The sequence below is a fragment of the Petaurus breviceps genome, unplaced genomic scaffold, assembly GCF_028583685.1.
Source record: "Petaurus breviceps papuanus isolate PSGF00001 unplaced genomic scaffold, PetGlider_PUasm1.0 151, whole genome shotgun sequence".
Lineage (NCBI taxonomy): Eukaryota > Metazoa > Chordata > Mammalia > Diprotodontia > Petauridae > Petaurus > Petaurus breviceps.
Window position 1 is genome coordinate 1,641,879 of NW_027185712.1, and position 8,728 is coordinate 1,650,606.

Consider the following 8,728-nt stretch of genomic DNA (forward strand, 5'->3'; position numbering starts at 1 on the left):
ATATGCAAGGGAAATCTGAGATTTAATGCCATTATTAAATCAATCTCCCCCTCCCTCCCCCACCTCTTTCCTTCCCTCTCTCTTCTGTGGAGTTATTTTGGGGCTGCTCCAGAACCAATAATTCAAGTTCGGAAAACAGCTTGTCATTTCCCAGGGTTATCATCCTCAGAACTTGTTTGGGAAACATCTCAAATATTAGATAAGGTGGGATTATCTGATTGGGAGCTGGGAAACTGAGGTCAACAGCCAGGGTGAGGTCTTGTCTTCTTCCTGGATGTTGGAATGTCTTAGAATCTCAGCCAAATGAACTCACACAATACTGGGTCTTAGGAGAGTTTGCTTAAAAAGGGCAATCCATCTGCTCCTCTGCTTACTCACCAGCCTTTCTCAGGCTCAGCAAAGTCAGCTGAATAAAAAAGAATAGGACACTGCCCTTGCCATTTTTAGATGAGATCTATTCACTGAAGGGGAGTGTCCCCTGGTCCCAACACAACCCCTATACCAGTGTCTCTACCCATTCACTCCAGTCATTCCCTGGATTGCCTTGCTCTCTTTTACTTCTCTGACTCCTACCCATCTTTCAAGGTCACATTTAAGTCCCATCTTCTCCTCCAAGCTTGACTCCAAACTCATCTCTTTTTGTCTCAACTCAACTACCACAAAATCATGTTATAAAGTTCTTAGACTTCCCTGCATGGACATAGCCAAGACAACCTTCAGAATCTTAGTTTCTTCATCTGCAAATGGGAAATAATACTCATGCTACCAACCTCATTTATAAAGCACTTTTTTTCTAGACCTGTGATTTCATTAAGATAAGATGCCTAACATGACGAAAACCCCTTACTAATAATACAAATTGCAACTCTTTGAGTTGCAGAGGGCTGTTTCTGGGAACTTCAACACTGAATGATTCTCCCAGGGTCACACAGCTAGTACTTATCAGAGGTAGAACCTGAAACCAGATATTCTTGACCCCAAGGCCATCTCCCTATCCATGACAGTTTTGGAAGGGACTTTAGAAATCACCTAATTTAGCTACTTCATTTTACTGATGAGGGAACTATCTACATTACCTTATAAAGTCATTTTTTAAAAGATGTTTCAATCTTGTCTTCCATGCCATATTGTGATTGCCTCAAAGGAAAGGACCATGCTGGCTCTTTTATGATTCTCATAGCACCTAACCAAATGCTTTTGACGAGACAAGCAAATGAATGTAGGAGTGAGTAGAGACTAGCCATTCAGGAAGTACCAAGTGAACTAAATTCTATTCTTTCCTGTCCAGATACAGTACTGGGTCCTTGCTTTAAGAAGCAGAACTTTGAGAGCATTTACCAGAGGACAGAATGCACTTTGATACAGTGATACTTGAAGACTCACTGTACTCCAGAAAATAGGAAGAGATAGCTTTGAAAAGAAAAATGTTTTCCCCTGCACTGGGCCTATGAGAAATCTAAAAATGGAGTTAAACAAAATCAAGCTTCAAACAAAAGTCACAGAAATCATAAAATTGTAAATCTAAAAAGAACTCTCAAAGGTCATCTAGTCTAAGACACATGCTTTATAGATGAGGAAACAGAGGACCAGAGAGGAGGTGACTGTCCCAAGTTAATATGGGAAGCACCTGGGATTTGAACCCAGGTTGTTTGACTTCAAAAACAGTGTTCTTTCCCCTGTTCCCTGATTGTAAACAGGTTACTTGGAGCTATTAAGGACAGATATTTCTGAGAGTAAGGCTTAAAGTCTCCCCTTCCCTCCCCCCAGGGGAATGGGTTGAATGAAGCATAAGACAAAGGTTAGGAAGATGAGGAAATGCCAGGACACAAAGGAGGGGCAGCTAGGTGGTGCCTGAGTTCAAATCCAGCCTCAGACACTTAACACAATAAACTAGCTGTGTGACCTTGGGCAAGTCACTTATCTCCAATTGCCCCTCCAAAAAGCAAAAGAAAAAAAAAGAACACAAAGGATTATATTTTTCCAAATAAGTCTTCTACTCCCATGTCATATTATTTTATATTGTGCCAAATAAAAATAAGTTAAATCCTTTAGTCACCTGTTAGAGAGTGTTGGAACTGAGAGAAAATACATAGTCCCTGCATTGACTAACTATGCCTCAGCATCTCTCCCCTTACTAACCTCCTACCCCTCTGCATACATCACCATCATCTCCAGTGGTACCTTGATGAACTTCTCTTCCAGACCTAGCTTTGAAAGGTCAACAAGCTTAGTGCATGGAAATCTTGTGTCCCAGGTGATACCTCATGGAGACATAATGTGGGAGAAAACCTCTTAACCTTATCAATGATGGAACATCCAAATGATATTTATTATTCTTTCTTGCTCACCTTCTATTACAAAGTCATTTTTTTCTTGATAACAAACAATAGCTTAAATAGGAAACTGTATTCTTCACTTGGTACAAATCTGAGGATTCCAGGAGGCAGAGCTTCCTTAATGTATAGGCAGAATGGGCAGTAACCTATTAAGGTGATTTGAGGACACCTTGTCTAAAAATATCTCCCTAAGGGATGCCTGAAATTTCACCATTAGAAATTTTATTTGGGAATATCCATGATAGGGGTAGCACATCAAGTCACTTGTTGTGAATGAGATTGTCAGTTGTTTCCTTTGAGAGGAAACACTGAATTGCATGAAGGTAGAAGCAGAGAGACTCTAAGAGAAGGAGAAAGGACATAGAAAGGGGAGACCTAAGTGGAACACTTCTCCATCTCTTGGCCTTATTTTCTCATCTTTCAAATAACAATGTTGAACTAGGTCCCCATTAGCTCCAGATCCTGTGATTTCATAATCTTAGAAGCTACAAAGTAAATGGAAACTAATGGAGAGAATTGTCATTGCTAAATAAAAAAAAAGGTGGAAGAAGAGTTAGAAAAATGCCTTCTGAGGACTGTAAATATCCAACATTTCTAAACACCCAGCATCCCATGCAGCACTTTAAAGGGGGCTTGAAGCCAGTAGTTGCCAGTTACTAACAGTTCAACTACATAACCTACAGTTGTGAATCTAATAAATCTGATGCTTCCTTCAAGGCCCACCTCTAAGAAGACTTCCCTGACTACTTATGTCATAGTGGTTCTTCTTTTTCTGAACTAACAAGGCTTAGTCTGCATCACTACATCTGATGTAGACACTAAAACAAGCTCCCTAAGTACCCAACCTAAGGTATATTTGGGCTGGCACAGATGCTGGGTCTCAGCTTCTTCTAGAATCATCCTCCTTCTCCCTCTCCCTCTTCCCCTCCTCTTCTTTTCCAGGTATCCATCTCTAAGTAGTCTTTTCTGCTCCTGGGCTTTGAATTGTATGTCCATTCTGCAACTACCTGGTCTTCTTACTCATTCTGACCCTTGACCCCCCTGAGGACATTCTCTATCTGGCCCCCAAATAGTCTTTCACTGGAACTCAAGCCATTCTGTATGGTTCTTGTCACTACCTCCTTACCCTTGCAAGAAGCTTTCTGGTTCCTGCTCATAGAAATCCTATTATTTCCTTTATTTTTTTTCTCTGTCCCATTTGGTTTACCTGAAGCAACCTAGCTAGATGTTAGGGCTAATCCTGCCAACAGCAGTAGAGCATACAGGTAAGGGTGCGAAGACCTAGGTTCTTTAATTTTTCTAATCAGTATTAGTTTCTTTCTAAGATGGGGATAATATTTGTGTTACTTATCTCACAGGATTGTTGTGAGGATAAAAACGAGATAAGGAAAGTCCTTTGCAATTGTCAAATTCTATATCACTCTTTTAAGTGATTTTGCCTGTTTTTTAAATTGACATTCATATATTGCTTTGTAAACTTCAATGTGAGGCAGGTGCTATAGACTTTATCATTCTCATTTTTAAGGTGAGGAACTCATCCAGGGTCTCAGGGCTGTAAGCCAACAGTGTCCAATATTCCACAATACCTCACTTCTTTGCCTACTTTTCTAGATTCTCATTTAGATCCTCATAGTCTCTCTAGTGGCACCATGGGCATCATCACTCCTAGAAATCCTTAAGATTACATCTATTCCTACCAGTAGCTGGTATCTGATTATAGGTTCTTTATTGTTTCAGAATTAACCATGTCACCATTGAGCTTCCCACTGGTTTCTCGTGCTGAGGATGTATAGGTAGAAGAAGTAGTAAAGAGAAATGAAATGGCTAACAATCATAAGAGGGGTGTTCATGTACATGTGTGTGTTTGTGAACATATGTAGATGTGTGGTTCAACCAATGTGTACTAGTACAGATCCAGGAACTGAGCATACTTAGCCTGGACTAATAAGAGAAGGTATCTTGAATCCAAAGAGGAAGGCATGGTCTTTGCAAAATGTCAGTAGGCAATGCTGATATATGGCATGCACAAGGATGGTGAGAAAGGAAAGGGGACCACTGGACTGTAGCTTTGCAAAAGGTTTTCTTCTTCAAAATAGGGAGCTGGAGCTGAGAAGGCAATAGATGCTGTAATGATTTGCAGTTCTCCACTGATCAAGGATATATGTGGTTAAGGGAGATTAGTGTGAGAGAGGGGAACTTTGCAAAACTCATAACTTCAAATTAACCAGACCCTATAACTTACCAAAATTCACTTAGCACAGAGTGTAGCCTGAGAAGAGGAAAACTTATTTAGTCCAGTGTTTAAAGCAGATGAGGGTCATTCTTCTTCCCCAGGGCAATGTTGCCAGCTTTTATGGTGTGGCAGAGTAGAAGAGGCCTATTCTACTCAGAGTCAAAAGATCTGACTTCCAATGCATACTATATATGTGACTGAAGGCAAATTACATTGCAGCTGGAAGACTCAGTTTATGTGAAAGACTTATTTATGTGAAATGGGAATAAGAATACTTGAATCACCTTTTGAATTACATTTATATGTAATTCATTGAATTTGAATTACACTTTTCATTGTTAATGAGAAGAAAATATATTTTTATATTGTGAAGCACTTCAGAAAAGTGAATAGTTATTATTTAAAAATTTTATCACTATTGTTCCCTTTTCCCCTTTTGGTGGGACTGGGGGGGGATCTGTAATAGTAATGCAATTTAAAGATCCCCTTGTACTGGCAAGCACTTAGCACCTTGTTTCAAGTGTGATTGGATCAAGAATTACATGCCAGAACTTGTGAGTCCCATAGCAGGAGGAAATTCCTGTTGTAATAGGAAGGGGCAAAACAGGGAGGAGCTAATACCTTATATAAGGAAAAGCCCAAGCTGAGAGAGGCCAGAATTTTTTTCAGCAAGCATGTGGAAGCTGGGCTGCTACTGCTGGACTTAGGACTGAACTGAGGATTGAGAATAACTGAGAAGAGAAGTGAGACAGAACTTCTTGGAGTAAGCCATGTGGAGGGTGAGGAGGAGAGGCCCAGGCGGGAGAAAGTGATTTTGATTTTGAGAATAGAACTTGTGGTGGCAGAGCTTCTTCTGAGAACCAGCTGGAACTTCTGCTAAGGAGCTACCATGAGTGAGAGAGGAGGATCCCTGCCTGAGGGAACCTGTTCTGTTGTGAAGGCTTGGGAAGGTAGGTGTTCACTGCATTAACCATGTGTACCAACTTCGTGGTTACTGTAATGACTTTGACTTTCTGGTTCAGGGACTCAGTTTCCTGGTATTTGAATAAGGACTTGAGGTGTACTAGACACTGTGAGCTTCAATATGGAACAGGAACTGAACGGAGAGCTGGACAAGGAAGTGGGTGCTGTCTGCCTTTGAACTCAGGTGGCAGTTGGTTAGATTCAGGCTGTACCTGGGACCATGGAAGACGAACAATAGAAGCTGAGAGCCTGCCTAGACTCAAGATGAAAATACCTCTCCTTGGGTATTTAATGCTGATTGATGAAATTGTAACTTGTTACCTAGGGGTGGATGGCCTTTGTACTTTCCACTATCCCTTAAGAGGGTACTGAGCAGTGATTGATAGATGTTGTAACTTAATTGCATTCCATGGGTGGAGGACTTTGACTTTTGTACTTTGTGATTGAATTAAGGACTTTGTGATTGATTAAATGGATGTACTTTGCTTTAAACTATGTGACTAAAAATTATGTGGGTATTTTAGTGATAAGTTGTAACATTGGTGAATGCTGTACCTTGATTTTCTTTGAATGTTTTGTCTTAGTTTGTCACTGAATTGAGTTTACTATACTATGTAATCAGAATCTTGAAAGCTGTTCACAGCAGCAGTCCTCTGGAAGCTGCTTGTGCTTGGCCTTATAGGGTCATGTTTCCTTCTCAAAAATACTCAATGTATCTATGTCCCTCAGGATGGTCCTCCAATCTAGGTGCCCCAATAGTGATATTATGGTGTAAAGGTTTGAACTTAATCACCTCTGGATGGGATGTAGATGTGCATCAGGTAATTCATTCAGACTCATTTTGAACCCCCCAACTCCAGGTTGAGGTTGCTTGGATATAAACCAAGACCCTTACTTGGTAAGTCTATAAAGATTACTTTATCACATTGACCTTTGCCCTCTTTAAGTAGCCCCTCAGGAGTCTGCTCTTACTCCAGAGATGTTGCCATTGCCCTACAATGTGTTTGTTTTCATGTTTGGGAACTGACTTCAGAATCAGTTTATATAGCCTGGGAGAAAAGCAAGCGGTCTTGCTCCTTTGTAGCAATAATTTTTCAGCAAGATTGGGATTCTCTAGCTCAGTCTTTCACAACACTTGGCTCTAGTGACTTTTGGCTATTACCAAAAAGTAAATCTACTTTTTAAGGGAGGAAAAAATAGATTTCTATTGACTTATCCATATAAATGGATAAACGTCCCTCTTGTAGCACAGAAACTTATTTTTGTCTCTGTGTCTAGCACCTAGGACAGTGCCTGACACCTAACATAGTAGGTATTTCACAAAAATCACAGAACTGAATTGGAATACTTGCTACCATGACAGATATTTGAAAGAATGTAGTACAAGCTCTAAAGGTCATTCCCATGGAGGAATTCTTAAGGTGTTTGGAGCAACTTGGCAGTATTGTTGGAATAAGAGTACTACCTTCTGGAGTGCTGAAAAGGAAAACGTTCCTACAAACAATGTATTTCAAACATCAGCATCATTAACAAGCAGGTTGTGGGTCAGACTATGCTGGGGATACAAACAAACAAAAAGAGAAAACAGTCCTTGCCCTTAAGGGGCTTCCATTCTAATAGGAAGAGAATATGTACATAAATAAGTACATAAAAGATGCATACAAAGTAGATAAAAGGTAACTTTGGAAGGGAAGGTGCCAGCAGCAGGTGGGACCAGGAAAGGTCACCAGCTAGAAATGGTCTTTGAGCTGAGTCTTGAAGGACGCACATTCCTCCCATCTACCCATAAATGATCCCAGAAAGGAAGGTGGCAAAAACAGTAATTTTGAAACCAAAGGGCAAGGAAGCTAATTAGCATACCTAAGATCACCCATTTCAAGACCATAGAGAAAGCTTAAGACCTAGTCAGTATGGCAAGGTGCAGGAAAAGAACATCAAACAGAAGTCAAACAAGGTGCTTATTAGCTTGCCACTAACCATCTGTATGACCTTCAACAAGTTCCTCATGAGTAAAATGAGGTGGTTGCATCAGATTAGCAGCACCATGACTCCTCCTATTGACCTCTCTACCTCTCCTGGGTGAAGACCCAACCGGGACATACATCCCTGTGCATTTTTCTTGACAGCCAGTAAAGTGGCTTCCCAGTCTCAGCAATACTATTCTCTGAACAGAATTGAACCTGAAAGTCAGACTTACCCTCTGCAATGACCTTAGTTCAGGGCAACCTTTATCAAAGAAAAATCAAAGAGGAAGCAAGAGACAGGACCCAAGACTGGCAAGAATTATGCCCATTAGAGTGGCAGATTACTGACATGAGGCAGCCTTGCTTTCTTGGTTTTAACTTTTCCATTATGTCTAATTTATATTTTTTTACTCTCAGCTGTCCCTATACTGACCTGAAATCCAGTCACAACCTCATCTTAACTTTCCTGTAAATGTCTTTCCCTCTGCTTTTAAACTTTTATCTCTACAATGCTAATAAATTGAAACTAAGGCTTTCTGTGGGTGACAAGGGTAGTTGGTTTACCAGAAAAATATAATTGTATGTGTCTCTATGTCTCTGTGAGAGAGGGCAAGAGACAGAGAATCAGAGACATACAAAGAAGAGAACCAGACACAGAGAACAGACAGTGAGAAAGTAGCAAAGAGACAGTAGAAAGACAGTGCCCAAGATAAGAACAATGACTGAGGGACCAATCCTTTCTCCCTGTCTAAAAAGAAGAAAGATACAATGAAAACTGTCATGTTCCACAGACTAATTAGTAAAGAACTGTCCAGTTATTCAAATGAAGCAGAGTCTTCACATTTTCATACCCCCTTCCCCTCCTCTAGGGCAGAACAGAGTTCCAAGGATAACTCAAGGTCATTCATACCAGAGTCGCCAAGACACAGTTAAAATGTTTGCGTTTACTCAGGTCAGCCTCATGGTCTCCTATCTTGGATACATCTCTAATGAACTTATAGAAGGACATTTGTGGGGAGTACATAGTTGTACTCAATGATATAAATCTCAATTTGTATTACATACTTTTATTCCTCCAACCTCCTTAATTCCCCTTGGCCCTGAGTCATAGCTCCATCATCCATGAACTTGACCAAATAATAACCAATCACCTTCCTTCCTTCCTTCCTTCCTTCCTTCCTTTTTTCTTTCTTTCTTTCTTTTTTCTTTCTTTCTTCCTTCCTTCCTTCCTT

General features: G+C 40.4%; 2 long non-coding RNA genes across 3 annotated transcripts in view; one reads left to right on the plus strand and one right to left on the minus strand.

Moving 5' to 3' along the window:
• LOC138153492 (uncharacterized) overlaps nucleotides 1-8,728 on the minus strand; it is a 604,705-nt gene that overhangs the window by 156,714 nt on the left and 439,263 nt on the right. The window lies entirely within an intron of this gene.
• LOC138153494 (uncharacterized) overlaps nucleotides 1-8,728 on the plus strand; it is a 90,887-nt gene that overhangs the window by 9,590 nt on the left and 72,569 nt on the right. The window contains exon 1 of one of the 2 annotated variants that reach the window (XR_011166392.1): nucleotides 5,227-5,519. The exons of the other annotated variant lie outside the window; for it this stretch is intronic. This is a non-coding gene — a long non-coding RNA (uncharacterized lncRNA). Of the gene's footprint in view, nucleotides 1-5,226; nucleotides 5,520-8,728 lie in introns of those variants that run through there. 2 annotated transcript variants of the gene reach the window in all.